This window comes from Dipodomys spectabilis, unplaced genomic scaffold, assembly GCF_019054845.1.
Source record: "Dipodomys spectabilis isolate Male_0828 unplaced genomic scaffold, ASM1905484v1 ptg000119l, whole genome shotgun sequence".
NCBI classification, from domain to species: domain Eukaryota; kingdom Metazoa; phylum Chordata; class Mammalia; order Rodentia; family Heteromyidae; genus Dipodomys; species Dipodomys spectabilis.
This window is the reverse complement of record NW_024870796.1, coordinates 2,909,037-2,925,084: the sequence shown is the minus strand read 5'-3', so window position 1 is coordinate 2,925,084 and position 16,048 is coordinate 2,909,037. Positions and strand designations below refer to the sequence as shown.

At 50.5% G+C, this 16,048-nt stretch overlaps 1 protein-coding gene and 1 long non-coding RNA gene across 2 annotated transcripts in view; one reads left to right on the top strand and one right to left on the bottom strand.

Annotated features, from left to right (window-relative positions):
- Fstl4 (follistatin like 4) overlaps positions 1 to 16,048 on the bottom strand; it is a 313,515-nt gene that overhangs the window by 126,692 nt on the left and 170,775 nt on the right.
- Positions 1,647 to 6,947, top strand: LOC122115507. Its single transcript, XR_006148781.1, has 2 exons — positions 1,647 to 1,756; positions 6,467 to 6,947. It is a non-coding gene; the product is annotated as an uncharacterized LOC122115507 (long non-coding RNA).

Below are 16,048 nucleotides of genomic sequence, written 5' to 3'. Positions count from 1 at the left end.
TTACAGCCTCCCCAGAGCTTTTCCTGGGCCCTGGGCAGGAGGAAGGACATTCTTGCATTTCTAATGTGATCCCATTTGGGAAGAAGCCTGGCTGGGGGTGGATGTTTTCAGCCCTCCATGTGGTCTCACGGATGACCTTGGCCCAGGCATGAGAGGGCATTTATTTAGAAGCCAGCAGCCAGGTGTGCGCGCGCAGACACGGGTAGGGGCAGTGACACCCAGAAATCACTCTGCGTTAACTCCCGACTCCTTTCTTGCTCATGTCATTCCTGTTTCACATAGGCGCCAATACAGCCTGCCGGGCGATTGATCTCGGCAGCTCTGAGTGCCAGGCCCTGTGTGATTTGTTCAGCCGCCCTCCTGTCTTCTGCTTCCCTAATCTCAGACACTGCGTCCACGGTGGGACACGGACACACTGGAGTGATGCTGAGCGCTCCGTGGTGCTGCCATCTGCCCTGTTTCATGCCTGGGTCACAAAGCTGATGCTCCAAGAGAGAGGTCTTACCACCTGCCCTGGGCCATGCGCTGGGGAATGGGAGGTCTGGGGTTGCAGACCCTGCTTTTGTGGTCTGCCAAGCCCTTGACATCGGTGCTAACCCCCCACCCAGCTCCAAAGATCTAGATCCCTCTCCGTTCCAAGCCAGCTTTGGTTGGGTGATGCCCTCTTGCAGCAAAATGGACGTGTCGCCTGTGTTATCACCTCCAGGATGGGCAAGCCTGAGTTTCACTCACTCACTCACTCACTGCGCCCCCATCCCTGGCCGAGACGACCACAAAAGTCCGTGTGGAGGTGGGCCTTGAGCAGCGAGTTGGCCCGTGCCTGCCCACGCTGGGTAAGCGCGCGGATGTGATCTAGGATCTCACACATGCGCAGTAAGGGCTCTACCACTGAGTGCCACACCCCCAGCTCTTACTCACGACTGAGGGTTGGTAGGTTTTGATACTGTGGCAAGTGACAAAACATTAAGGCCTGACACGCCTCCCCCCCTCCCCCCCGGCCCTGAAGCCTGGGTTTCTTCTTCATAGTGGGGCTAATAATTTCCACCCGCCTGCCCATGGCGGTTGGCTCCAGTCATCATCACCCTCTCCTCCTCTTCTTCCCCTCACCCCTTACTGGAAGCTGGGGGTGAAGGACCCTGAGAAGTGATTCACTGATTTGCTTATCATGCATGCACTTTATAATCCGCACTGGGATTGCTTGGGGTTCCTCTCACAAAAGACAAACCTGCCACGCGCCTGACCATGACAGGTCAGGTGACCGCAGCTCCTTCTCCTTCCTGACTCACCCTGGGTTGGGTGTCTGGGGAACAGGTGTCATGAACTATTCAGGCCTTGTCTAAACTCCTGCCAGTCACGCTGCTTACATCATTAAAATGTTAAAAACCGGTGGCTCGTGCTACACAGGAAATAGTTAGCTGAAAACATGCTATTTTTGTTTTTCAGGTTTTCTTTTCTTTTGAACTGGTATGCGTTATTACTTGTGCAAGGGGAAGGATTTCATAGTGACAGTTCCACACATTGTACAAATGTATCACAACCAATCTCGCCTCCTCATGCCTTCCCTTGCCCCGCCCCCTTCTTAATTCTGACAGCTTTCATTTCTCTATTTTCCTCTATACGAGCTACTTGCACCAGAGTCACCCTGGTTCACCTTTCCTCGTTAGACAGACCTCATCCTGAAAGTAACACCCCTCCACCCCAGAGACGCTTTTAGTTTCCTGTCTGAAAACGTGCTATTTTGCAGTCGGCTGTGGAGGTATGTGTGGGCGCACTCAAGCCAGGCTTCCCTGGGAGGGGTGGGAGGGACAATGGAAGGGAGAGGCGTGGAGATGAAGGGCGGAAGGAGGGGAAAGGTGGGCAGCAGGAGAGGTGGGTGGGGAAGAGGGGGGAGACTGCCTGCCTGGGTAAATATTCTTCCCTCACTTTGGCTGGAACAGGCCTGCATGTGCACGTGGATTTTACTCACCCATTTATTCCTTGGCCCATTGAGAACCAGCTGCTCTATGGCCATGGCCAACTCCTGCCCAGCCAACCAAACCCTATCGATTTTTGCCTCACCCTATGCTTTACCTTTTTCCGTACTCACGACCTCTCTCATGCCCCCTCCTGGCCCAATCTGGTCATCCTGGAGCACAGCCACTGTGAACCTGTCTGGATCCGGAAATCCTCTCCTCCCCAAATCCTGCTGGTGCTCAAATGCCCGGCTTTGGCCATTTGCCTCTGAGATTCTCAGGGCCAGGAAATTCCAACCACGATCTGGGCAGTGGAGGAGGGGGCGGGCCTCCGCCGGCAGAGGTTTTCTGTCAAGGCCAAATCTTGGTCCCATTCAATGACAAGCCAGAGTCCACGGCCCTGGAAGGAGTGTTTCTCTAATTAACTTAAGTCATGTACCTGCCTGTGTGACTGGCGGCCCCTGGGGACTCTGGTTGGAGATGAGACAGCCCATCACTCGGGGGGCGGGGGGGGAAAGACACCTCAAACATTTGCTGTGTTAATTGGTCACTGGCCTACGAAGCAGCGGGAGGCAGCAGCCTTTCTTTGCTATCTCCAGGAATGACTGTGGCTCCAGGGGCTGTCCTGTGGTTTTGAACTCCCAGCTTGCCGGCTAGGCCTGGGTGTGTGGTTCGAGACTGAGGCATCTTTGCCAAGGAGGAGCATTAGGATCTAATCAGCCCCCTTTGGGCTCTGCCCATCTCCCTGTAGTTACACACTTGCTTGTGTTCTGAGGCGTTAGACTCAGAAGGTGCAGGAAAATAGACAAAGAAATAGCTCAATGCTGGCGCAGGTTTATTCAGGGCAGTTAAGCCCACGGACAGGTCTCAAGCTAAAACCTAGAGCCCTATGCTGCTTAGAGACAGTAGGGCTTGATAGGGAAAGGAAAGTGGGGACTAGGGGTTGCTATGGGGGTATCTAAGGATCAGCTTGTGGATGACTTGGGGCACTGGATGTCACTTATGGTCAGGCTAGGTATTAGGCTAAGTGATGGCCAAAGAGGTTGGTGAGGTGGGGAAGTGTGTGTGTGTGTGTGTGTGTGCGCGCGTGCGCGTGTGCGTGAGTGCTTTGAGCTGATGCCAGGCAAAATCCAGAGCAGGTGTCTCCAGATGGACGCATCAGGGTTTAATCAGACCTGACGTGAGGAAGCTGCCATCTTTGTTCCCCCCCTTTGACTCTTCTCCTCTTAAGTTTGCACTTTCGAGTCTCACATTTTCTATCATAATTTCCAACTGATTACTCATTAGGCTTGTTTGGAAGCAAACTCTACGGGGGAAGGAAGCTGCTGTTGACAGAATGATGGCAGAGAAAGGTTGAGGGTTTGTGGGGGTCCAGCATTGCTCCCTCAGCCTCCTGTTGGCATCTGGGTCTGGGGGTGTTATTGCAACCCATCCCAGCTCCCCTGTTTCAGGGGAGACAGGTGCAATGACCCAAGCATCAACGCTCCATCCACACAGCTCAGGGCCTGGGCCACAGGGTGGAAGAGGGTGGAAGAGTCACACCCAGAGTGACATTGAGTAGTATGGCCTATCTGAGCCAGCACAGGGGAGACCGTGAGGTGAGCCCCTAAGAAAAGCTCAGTGCGTCCTCAGTTTCCCCTCGTTTCAAGTAGGCATAATAAATAGTCCTTATTCTATGGGATGAGATGAGGGAGAGGACATAAAGTGCCCGGTACTGAGCCTGGCACATAACAGGGGCTTCTGTTAACCTGCTTTCCATTCCCATCGAGTCTCTGGTCTCTTAAAAATGGGGAGAGGGCCAGGTGTCCGTGGCTCACACCTCTAATCCTAGCTGCTCAGGAGGCTGAGATCTAAGGATCACAGTTCAAAGCCAGCATGAGGAGGAAACTCCGTGAGACTCTGATCTCCAATAAACCACTCAGAAAACCGGAAGTGGTGCTGTGGCTCAAGTGGTAGAGTGCTTGCCTTGAGCTGAAGAGCTGAGGGATGCCGCCCAAGCCCAGAGTTCAAGCCTCATGACCGACAAAAAAAAAAAAAAAAAAAAAAAGGGAGAGGCTTAAAATCACAAAAATATGCTACAGGTTTTTTGGGGGGTGGGGATGTTGGTATTAGGGTTTGAACTCAAGACCTGGCCACTGTCCTTTAGCTTTTTCATTCAGAATTGGAGCTCTAACAATTGAGCCATAGCTCTACTTTTATTTGCTGGTTAATTGCTGGTTAATTGGTTAATGGCGCCCACACTGGCTTTGAACCTTAGCCTACAGATCACTATCTCCTGAGTAGCTAGGATTACAGGTTGTGAGCTACCAGTGCCCAGTGCACATTTGGATGGTTACAATCAGAGCCAGACAAGTACCTGCGGGTCAGATCCATAGCCTTCTCCATGCACATAGCCGACTGTGTTCTTGTCTCTCAGAATTAGTGTGTGGGCTTCAGCTGGGCATTTTGCACAGGAGGCAATCCACGCTGCCCAGCAGTGAACTTCCTTTGCCTTTCTAGGAGGTCTTCCCCAAAGCCACTATTATTTTCCCTGAGAGTGACCAGACTTCTTAAATTGTGCCCTGCTCCTTTAAGATCGCTAGAGGAGTCATCCTGGAGATGGGTTTGACATGTGAACAAGACTTGGAGAGGGGGAAAGGCAGGAGTGCAGAGAGAGAAAAAAATCCTGAGAACTATGGTGTGTGCTTCCCTGGGCTGCCGAAGCCTGCTACCCTTCGGGCTTGTCATTAGCAGGGATTTTTTTTTTCTCTTTGCAATGTGCTCAATGGGGTGGGCACACCATACAGTCACATGACCCACTGTGTGAATATGATTCATCTCATTACAATGATCAGACATGGAAATGCTTGATGTCTGGGGAATCCCTAGCTTTTCCCTACTTTCTCTCTCTCTCTCTTTCTCTCTCTCTCTCTCTCTCTGTGTATAAAATGGGGCTTAAATTCGGCCAGGGTTTCATGCTCTCCCTTGGCTTTTTTGCTCCAGGCCAGCACTCTACCACTTGAGCCCTGGCTCTACTTCCAGCTTTTTGGTGATTAATTGGAGATAAGAATCTCATGGACTTTTCCTGCCTGGGCTGGCTTCGAACTGCAATCCTCCAATCTCAGGCTCCTAGCTACCTAGGATGACAGGTGTGAGCCACCCACCAGTGCCTGGCTCCCCTGTTTCCTTTTAGGGGAGTGACTGTGGTTAGGGACATGTTCTCTGACAAGACACAAGAGCTGGGCCTGGCAGAGGACGAAGACAGGAACAACCCTTAGGAAGTTGCATTAAGTGTTTCTTTTTGCTGCTGGCCTGGAGAGTCACATCTTACCCATTTTTTTTCCAGGTTCAGGCAAAGTCTGAATCCCCTGAAAAGTCCCTTTTAAAGAGGACAGGCATGATCCAGTTTCTTTTTAATATTTGGAACAATGACTTGGATGATTCAGGGGTTCCTGTGCTTTTTTTAGGTCTTGAGTGCCAGGCTTTCTCTTGGTCCAATTCTCTGTCTCTAGATTGTTTTTCCCCCCAGCCAAGAATAGATGGATATCACCTTTTCAAAATCTTTGCCCCTTGGAGCATAGTGTTTGTGTGTGTGTATGTGTGTGTGTTTGAAACTAAAGGCATTGATACTGTCCCTAAGCATTTGTGCTGAAGGTTAGCCTTCTACCATTTGAGCCACAGCTCCACTTTGAGTCTCAAGGGCTTTTCTCCCTAGTACGAGTTTAAACTGCGCTCTTCAGATCCCAGCCTCCTGCGGCTTATAGGTGTGAGCCACCGGTTGCTAGGCCCCTTTTTCTCTCTTTCACATCAGATCATACCTAACATCTTTAAAGTAAATTAGACCAGAGTTACAAAATCACTCCTAGAGGTGCTGGTCAACAAAGACCACTCCAGAGCTCTTAGCATGATGCTACCATATTTCTTTTCAAATTCCATTATTGTGCCCAAATCTGTCCATTTGATTGGCTGTTTAAGATGGCCAGTTGCCACTACATTAGACCTTCCATATCCCTGTCCTATTTATCTCCCACTACTTGTCAATATTATTATTTTTCTCACTTCCTATATAGTTGGGGAGATTTATTCCCCATACCGGAGAGTAGCTATATGATTTCGAAATGTACGTGGAACTTCTGCTTCTAGATTTTAGATTCCTTGCATTTTCCCTTGCCAATTCTAGCTTCCATTCTATTTTAACTATGACTAGGCCAATTAAAATCTCATTTCAGAGTTCAGTTTTGGTGTTCTTTTTGGAATACCGGGGTGCGAGCTCAGGTCTCTACCTCTTGAGCCATACCACCAGCTCCTTTAGTTATACACTTTTCAGACAGGAGCTCATGTTTGTCTAGGGTTGGCCTCAGACCATCATCTCACATCTGTCTCCCACACGGCTGAGGTTACAGGTGTGTCTAAAATGTGCTTCTGTTTTTTGTAATAATTTTTCTCCAAAGCTCATCCTTCTGCTGGCTCGAGTGAGATGCTCACTGCTATCTGTGTTGTGGACACTGACTTTCATTGACTTCCTGTTCGAACAGGTTTGCTCAGCCCTCTCCTCTGCAGCCCCGAAAGACTCTCCAGACTATGGAACAAGAATCAGTCCCTGCTGCAAAACATTACTACAGAAGAGGACCTTTAACTTCCCTGTAACCAGCCTGTAACTGGCCTGAACAGTTGAGACACGTCTTACTCATGGGTGGAAAGGAAAACAAACAACTCATGTCTACATAAATAGTATGATGACATGTATCTGACTATTTTTACCTACACTCCTCTCCAATGTCCACTTTTGAGGTATTTTTCCTCCAGTGGCCCTGCAAGAGACCTCTTTTTTGGTCTTCCTTCCCTGACCATCACCCACTATCAGGAAAGGCTTTGCCAACAGGCCCCTTACATCCTTAGGTATTTCTAAACTAGGGAGACTGTAAGGACCCATAGAGAGCTGGGTGGAGCTAGGGGATTCACCTCGATTAGAAGATCTGTAAATTCCTAGAATAAAGACTTGGATGAGTCACACGACACACATGGTGTTTGTGTGTGTATAAGAGACAAAGTGTGTGTGTGTGTGTGTGTGTATGTGTGTGTGTGTTGGAACTCCAGAATGAGCAAGAGAGGCAAGGCCCAAATACACCAGCACTTTCTGGATTGCTGGGGACAGGGCCTTCAGGCTCATCTTTGCCGATGGAATGGACAAAGGTAGACTGGGCAGCAGAAACTACAAGTCTCTAAGGAAGACAAAGGGAGATGGCTAGAAGGTCCCTGGAGGAGCTCTTCTTTCCAGCTACAAAGAGACGTACACATCTCAGATGCTCCTGCTAATAAGAAGTTGACAGAATTCACTGCATCTGGCTATTTTAATTACCTGAAAACGCACTGATTTTGCCCCTTTCATTCACAGAAGGCTTTTGAAAGTCATTTCCACTCCAATTACCTCCATTAGTGAGCCATCAGGATGCATCAAAGCAGAAGTGAGTGCCAGAAGGAAAAGCAGAGGGAAGGACTCTTAGGAGGAGAGGCCAAGACCAGCAGTGTGGGGAAGCCCAGCTCCTCTTCCCTCACAGCCTCTGTGTCCTGGACTCTGGTCCCCCATGGCATGTCCCATAGGGCTGGGTACACGTTTACCCATTTCAAAGAGCCACGAGTGGGTCTGAGGGTCCAGGATGCTGCCGAGGGGTGGGGTCTCCTCTGTTCTCCTGAGGGAGCATTCACCTGTACAGATGCATTGTCCAGCCATTTGCTGTGGTGAATGGGGGGGTGGGAAGGCTGACCCACATGCATATTGCAGATGGCCAGAGTCCTTCCCTCGCTCCCTCAGCACTGTATAGGTGCCTTCCTTCCCTCCTGTTTTATTTCAGCTATTGGACACAGAGGTAATTGCTCCTCCCTCTCTCTGGAGATATAAAGATAGCCCCAAACTGGACCATGACTACCCTATGCGCAGAAGCAGACAGGGAGGCTAGCAACTCATGCCAGCCATGGGGGTGGGGGGCAAGGGCATGGGAGGCCGAGAACCAGGAGCAGGCTTCTGGCCACCTCCTGCCCTCACCGTTCCCGATCCCCGCTGGCTCCTCCCATTCTTCAGGTCACCACGCAAGAGAAGACCCAAAAGGCATCCACGGCTGGAGGAGGGCGAGGGAGACGCTTCCTGGGGCCCGCGAGGAAGCAGCAAACCCTTACACGGGCCGGCGGGCACCCAGAGTCAAACGCGTGAGAGTTGCGGCTCATCTGAGAGCTGCTGAGTTTGTCACACAGATAATTAGATAAACTGCTTGAGCACCGATTCGATGTGCCGCGTCGGTGAGTGGCTGCTACACGGGGGGGCCTCGATCTTAATTGAAGGCGCAATGGGGGAGAAGCATAGGGAAGTCCCAAGTCAACATCTTCTAACTACAGTAATTGAGCGTTCAACTCCAAGTGATGGGGGTCGTGAGGTCTGCTCCAAGGAGCCTGCGCCATGGCCCTGGGCTCTCCATGTCAGGGCCTTCCCGAGTAGCCTCCTGAAGGGACACTAGTGGGACAGAAGGCTCCAGGTCATTTCCTTCCCTGCTCCCTGGCCCTCCCACCCGAGAGCACAGCAGGGCCCCCCCCCCCCCCCCCCCCCCCCCCCCCCCCCCGGGCAGGAGCCTCCTTAGAAATCCATTTGCTCCTTTGCTGGCTGGAGTTACCCCGAGGGCCTCTACTCTGTTACCTGGGTTCCTTAAGGAAGCTGCAAACATTCTATTTAACACATAACTACTACGTTTGTCTATTCATCTAAAAAACGAGTGTAACACCGCCAATGAGGTAGGGAAGGAAAGATCAGAGCAGATGTCCCAACTCGTAAGGATCCCCGGTACGGAAGGGGGCTGGGCAAGCTTAGGAAGAAGTTATGACAGAAGATGGATTCCTGCCAAGCTGCGAGAGCAAAATGCCGCATGTGTGCTCCATCTAAAATACACTGGGACCTAATAACGTCGACGGGTCTCTGGGCATTCGCACACAGTGAGAGTGAAGGAGGGTACTCTTAGGGGAAGCACACAAAGGCAGAAGGCCTGTGTACCTCTGGTCATATAAAATAATATTCATCGAAATGAACTCCAGGAATTGGAAATGAGAGTTTTCTTTTTCTTTTTGGCTGTTTTTCTTTTCTTTTTACTCTGTTTGTTTACCTGTCACTGGGAGGGTACAGAAATGGCAGGATAAAGGGTGAACAATGTAGCAGTGGCACTCATTAGGAACTATGTTGAAAATGAACTAGACAACTTGTAGGTGGGGATGGGAGGGAACAACTGGGAGGGAGTGAGGGAAGGAGTGACAGAGTCTAAAAAGAAATGTGCTTATTACCTGGCTTATTTAACTGTAACCTCTCTGTACAGCACCTTTATAACAACAATTGATCTTTTTTAAACAAAGGATCCTGCTCCTGGGACAAAAGTTCTCTGCATCTTAGTTACTGTGAGGCCCGTCACCGAGGTATCCTTTGCTCCTTAAATAAAGGGTGATCTTAGACATGCATGGCCAGGGTCCTGGACAGGCCACTTTTCCCACTCCATGGGGAAGACGGGGTTCTTCAAGGGCATTCCTTGGCGGGAATGGTGGAGGTAATTAGAAGGGCAATATTGCTGAGTGGCAAGAAGCTTGGGTTTCCAATGGCTGACGAGGCTCTACATGGACAATCTTGCCCATCATCCAGCTGACTTTCCCAATTTCTCTTTTCACTCCACCTGATCTCCTTGGGCATCCCTAGACTTGGCCATAAACTATCATCTCCGGGTCTTTGCTCCTTCTGTTCTTTCTGCCCAGGAAGCAATAGCCTAACTTCCTCTCTTTTCAACCTCCTTCAAGTCTTTGCAAAATGTCACATGCCTTATTAAGAGTTCTCCTTCACAGCCTTCCCTGCTATATTCCTGCTTTACCACCCAACAGAGCTGACCTCTTATCTACTGCCTGGATCACTCTCAAGATTGTCCCTGTGGTGAGGGGCCACCCCTGTTTGTGTTGTTCCCACTGTATTCCAGTGCCCTGAGAAATCCCTGGCTCAGGAGGCATACTGTGGCTGAATTTCAAGCAGGAGAGCACCATGGCACAAGTCACGCCTGAGCGAGCCTCCTCTTGTAGTATGTTGAAGAAGAGAACGCTTTGGAGAAGTGTGGTGAGAAAAGGAGGTGCAAATGTGAGGGGACCCGTGGAGGTGTTGCTCATGAGGTAGTTTGGGGGTTGAAGCATGGTTGTGATGGTCAGAAGAGGTGAGAAGGGATGATGAAAGACAGGAGAGCAAGGAAGATCTCGGGGGACCCACATGCCAGATGCTGCTGGAGCACCACCTGCCTGCAGAGAGGCAGCGGGTAAGGAGTGGGCCCTGGAATCAAAGGAAGGCTGGGTGACACCTGTGGTTGCAGAAGGGCCTCAGGAAGTGCAGGCCTGGGAAGTGTTGTCTGGACTGCCTGGCATTTTACATGGTCAGGTGACGTTAACTAACTCCATGCCAGTGGCGGGAAAGAAAGGGGAGAGAGGAATGCTGGGACTGAAGATGGCTTTTGTTGGTGTTGAGCATGGGACTTGAACTCAGGGCCTGGTTACTGTCCCTGAGCTCCACTTCTGGTTTGTTTGTTTGTTTGTGATTCATTGGAGATAAGAGTCTCCTGCCTGGGCTGGCTGGGAACCACGATCCTCAGAGCTCAACCTCCTGAGTAGCTAGGACTACAGGCGTGAGCCACCAGTGCTGACTGAAGCTGGCTTCTTTAGCCTTTAAGAGGGGAGAGACTGAGGATGTCAGGCCGCAGGACTGGGGAGCTTAGAGAGAGGAGGGGGGTGGAGACAAAGGGAAAGGGTTGCTAAACATCAGGAAACAATGTGGGGAGGATTGGAGGCCGGAGCTTGCTTCTATAAGTGAAATCAATGCAGCGCGAGGCTTTCTCAGCTCGATAACTTATTAACAATTTTTAATTACTGGGATGTAATTAATTCATTGGAAAGGCAGCAGTTCTGTGAAGCACACCACACGGCTGAGCTGATAACGTTTCTTGCACATACTCACAGGGCGCCTATGCTGAGCGTGTCTTGCAGAAAACAGAGAGGAAATATTCAAAGAATACACATGCTTGTTTTAAAGTCATAAATTCTTGATCTTGGAAGCAGAGGGCACAGAGTGGGCAAGAGCTACTGGGTAGGCTGGGATGGAGGCTCAGAGCTGTAAGATAGCTCAGTTTGGTCAAACCCCAGTGGTCTGTGCTGATGTTAACCGGAGTCGTGGTACAAAAGGCCATTCCCATTTGTCCTTGAGGTCTAAGGGGTTTCTCTGGCTAAAGCAGCTGCTAAGTGATGACTTAGGAGGTTGGGGATGCTGGAGACTTGACTATCACCACCACGGGCCCAGTCAGACTGGGCACCTGATCATTCGGGTATCCTCAGGCCCTGGGAACAGGTTTGGCATGTGCTAGGCATTTAGTAGACATCTGAAGCTGGGAAGCTTCAAATCCTCCTCTGTGGAACTCAGAGTCAAGGCCCAGGCCAGCAGCTGCAATCTCTTTGCAGGGCCTGGAGAAACAATGATGGCCTCTGGGCCTGTGTGTGGGTTGATGAAGCTGTAGTGAAAAGGCGTCTGTAGGAAAGCCGGGCACAGGGGTCCACGCCTGGGATCCTAGCTATCCGGAGGCTGAGATCCGAGGACCATGATTTGAAGCCATCCTGGGCAGCAAAGTCCATGAGACTCTTGTCTCCAATTAACCGCCAAAAATACCCCCCAAAACTTGAAGTGGAGCTGTGGCTCAAAGTGATAAAGTGCTAGCCTTGAGCAGAAAAGTAGCCTGAGTTCAAGCCCCACAACAGCAGCAGCAGCAACACCAACACACACACACACACACACACACACACACACACACACACACACACACACACACACACACACACACACACACACACACACACACACACACACACACACACACCCTCCCTCCCTCCCTCCCTCCCTCCCTCCCTCCCTTCCTTCCTTCCTCCCTCCCTATGTACACACGGTCTCTGGAAGAACAGGAAAGGAATCTGGAGAGAAAGCAAGGGCGATAGGACCAGCCCTGGGAGCCAGGCCAGGCTGCAGAAGAGCTGGTTCAGGTCCTGCCTTCCACACTAGACTCCTCTAGTAGTCTTCTATGTACTTTAGTGTTTCCTATGCTTTCCATAGAGGGGTGATTGTGGGCCGATTTTCTAACGTCCAGAAGCCTTTGAGTGTGGTATGATGGACATAGCCTGCCCTGGAAAAAGCCTCAGAGTCTCTCTTTCTGCTGATCTACAAGGCCCAGCAGGCCCAGCATGTCTTTCCTACAGGCGATGGTTCTGGAGCCTTCCCTTCTTGCCACAAAGTCCCTTGGGGAAGGCTGGAAGGAGGAAACAACTGCATTTGCTGGACACATGCCTTGCTGAGACTTGAATTAAAACAGCCCCAAAGCTGGAGACACTTTAAAAATGATGACTGTGATTAATAATTATGATTTATTTACTCTGGTGGTAGTACAAGAATTTGAACTCAAGGCCTTGCGCTTGCTAGTCAGGTGCTCCACCATTTATGCTATAAATCAGCCCCGCGCCCGGGCTTTTTATTGCTCTAGTTATTTTCCAAGTAACTTTTTCCCCCCAGTTAGGCTGGAGAGTTGCCCTCTTGTTTATACTTCCTTTGTGGCTGGGATGACAGCCATGAAAGAAGCGGTCCTGTCCCACTACATCCAGATTTTTGTTGGTCGAGGAGACCGACTGTGGCCTTGGACCATAATCCTCCTAAATTCTGGCTGTTGAATAGCTGGGATTAAAGGCATGAGCAACCATGCCTGGGCTGTATTTCTGAAGAGCCAGTGGCAATGCCAAAAAACTGGACCACAGGCTTGGGTCTATGTTACATGAATTCAGGGCAGGCACTGTGGCCCTTTCTAGACCTTAAGGTCCCTATACTGGAATTGAGATAATTGGATATATGACACCCAGTCTGGCCATTAAGGAATTCACCTGGATTTTCCTGTCTACTTCTATCCCTTTAACCCAATAATATCCTTCTTCCTGCCCCCCTATTTACTCCCCTCCCCCAGCCAGCCAAATTGTAATTACTGACTCTTGTCTGACCCTGGGAATATTTCATGCCTATACCTCTAGAAAGCCATTCCTACTCTTACAACCTAGCAAGTCCCTCCCTCACTCTTCAGGACCCACCCACCCTACCCATCTGGTGAGTAAGGTGTGCAGTCTAGTTTAAGTTAAGCTCTTAAAGCACCAAGATTCAGGGTAACAATAGGAGTAGCAATAAAACAAGAGCCGGGCACTGGTGGTTCACGCTTGTGATCTTAGCTCCTCAGGAGGCTGAGATCTGAGGATCACAATTCAAAGCCAGCCCCAAGTAGGAAGATCTGTGAGACTATTATCTTTAATTAACCAGCAAAAAGCTTAAAGTGGGGTGGTGGCTCAATTGGCAGAGCATGCATGGGCTTTGAGCGTAAAAGCTAAGGGGTAGTGCCTTGGCCCTGAGTTCAAGCTTCAGTAACAGCAAGCCCAGGGGTATGTGTGTGTGTGTGTGTGTGTGCGCGTGCACACACACACACACACACACACACATGAAAGAAGAAAGGAATAAAGAAGGTTCTTCGGGGTTGGGAGTGCAGCTCAAGTGGCAGAGGACATGTCTAGCAAGATGGAGGCCCTGGTTAATACCTCCCCTTACTCCCTACCCTCCCAGAAAAGGTTTTTTGGTCCACGATCTATCTGCTCTGCTAATCTGCAATAAAACATTGAGTTTTCATGCCTATTTAGTAACATTTAAGATAGAACAAGATTAGTGAATATATATACCATGTGACATTCCCCGCCCCTCCATAAGTGGAAATCACTTCCTCTGACATCACTTATTTTGGGACTTGCTCCCAAGGGCGCCCGTAAATGCCGTTCAGATAGGAGAATCTATAGGGTCTATTTAAAATGGCCTTTGTGCTTCCCTAATTTCACGGTTTGTTTGGAAACCTGCCCAACGATGACGCTGGGTCAGCTGGTAGCACGCCACCCGGGCATGAGGACTGAGTGCTGAAAGGCAAGCAAGCTTGTCTGCTTGGGTAGCGTGGGAGACAATTCAAAACCAACTCAGTGAAATAACTTGCCAACGCCGAGCAGCGTGCGCGCAGGAACGCGCTGTCAACGAGATAACTTCTAAAAACACAGACTCCGCGTGAGGTTAAGCAGAGAATCCTGTCCCCGGATCTTAGAAACTCTTCTGGTGGAGTTTGGTGCTGAGGAAAAGCATGACTCTGATTTTGCCTTAAGGAAGGAAAGGAAATACAGTATTGACGCCACGTCCCTCCGTTCCTCTGGCTTTGAAGACAAGAGACCCCCGGCTTGTATCTTAGGAGATGGGAGATGAAAGCCGCAGACGAGGGGAGGCCATCTTTCGGGGCTTGGCCTGACTTTTACACCTACTGAAGATTCCTAAATGATACTCTATTTCATTCTGCATTCGCAAGGAATCCTATTTCCATAGCAACTGGAGTGTGATACGAGAAGGTTATTTTACTTTTCTTTCCTAATAAATGGGGCTTAGGATTCTGACTGGTCTCTCATGTGGGGTGGAGAGGGCCACGTGTCCCCAGCCAGTCCTCAGCAATAGCCTTGCAGCAGGGGGCTCGGGGGTGGGGGGGTGGGGCTGATGGCATTTGGGTGAGTTCCAATGTGTTATGGCCTGGCCTAGCACCACGTACAACGCCCCTTTACTTCCCAAACACACTCCATCCAATGGGGCAGGCCAAGCCCCAGGGGATGAACTCCTAAGTTCTCTTTGTCAAGTCTGGGAGGAATGGAAATGGGAGGATGGATGGTTTTAGAGAATTGTGTTTGCATGGGGGTGGGGGTGAGGGGGGGTAGGAAGGGTATTTTTCAAATTTCCTGTATTAATAACTCTTTGCTGTGGAACAAATGACCAATTGTCATCCATGGGGCTCAAGCTGACACTAAGCAGGCTGCTCTCATCGGGAGATAGAAATCGCAAGAAGTCATCTTCTCTGTTCCTGAGCCTCCCCATACCCTGTTCTGGACTGAGCCTTTGTCATTCACGTCTTCCTGCTCCCTGGTAGAGAAGAGGGAAGCTGGGCCTGCTGCCGACTGGGACTGGAGCCCCCCCTTGAGCACAAGGCACTGAGGTTCTCCAGACAGCCTGGACCCCTGGGCCAGGTGAGAAGTAGGGAAGTCTGGTTCCAGGTAGGCATCTCGACGTAGGCCAGCTCCAGGGCCTGAACACCTAGCACCTCGTTCTCTGTTCTCCAAGCTACCATGAAGGTGCCTGGGCCCCTTGAAACTGGCCAGGCAGGGCCCTTGTTCCCGTGTCCCGGGACCCTTTCACAGATTGGGCTTTGTTCTGTTCTAGACCTCAGGCCACATTAGATAAGAATAAACAATGATGGCAAATTATCATTAACACTGAACACTTGCCATGGGCCAGGTGCTATGCTGTGTGGTCTCGGACTATTTCCTTCATTTCTTTCCATAGCCAGAGGAGGTAGGGACACAGAGAAAGATAGCAGGCCCATTTTATAGGCAAAGGCTAGGCCCAGGGAAGTGCGTGAGTGGCTAGGAAGTGTCCACAGCTTGGATGCAACCCAGTGTTTTCGGGAGACCCACAGGCACTTGGTCCCTTCTGGGGGGGGGGGGTGGTCTTGAGGAGGGCAGATTCACAGAGTCTAGTCCCTGTGGCACGTCAGAAGGATTCTGTGGGTAAATTCAATCAGCAAGGAAGCAGAGCTGTACCTTAATCGGCTTGAGGCCCGGCCCCCACCCTCTGGCACCCTGGTCACCCCATCGTCCCTCGCTGCGGCAGGGTTTGTGAAGGTGGTTCTTTTTGCTCATGTGAAATGAGAAATGCGGTTTGAATAACCGATGGCCAGGGAATTGATGGCAACACTCTTGATGCAGAAATAAAAACCTTTCAGAGAGAGGCAATCTGGGGGGGGGGGGGAGCAGTAGAGGGGGGGGCGCAGGGAGAGGGAATATTGGAAACTAGAGAATGGAACATCAGTCTATAAAATTCAACACGGCCAATAAAGCTGGAGCAACTGGTCAAGTGTTTTAGTGCGCACGGTTGCTGGGGAATTGGCAGGCAGAGCATCTGGGCAGCGCTTGCAGAC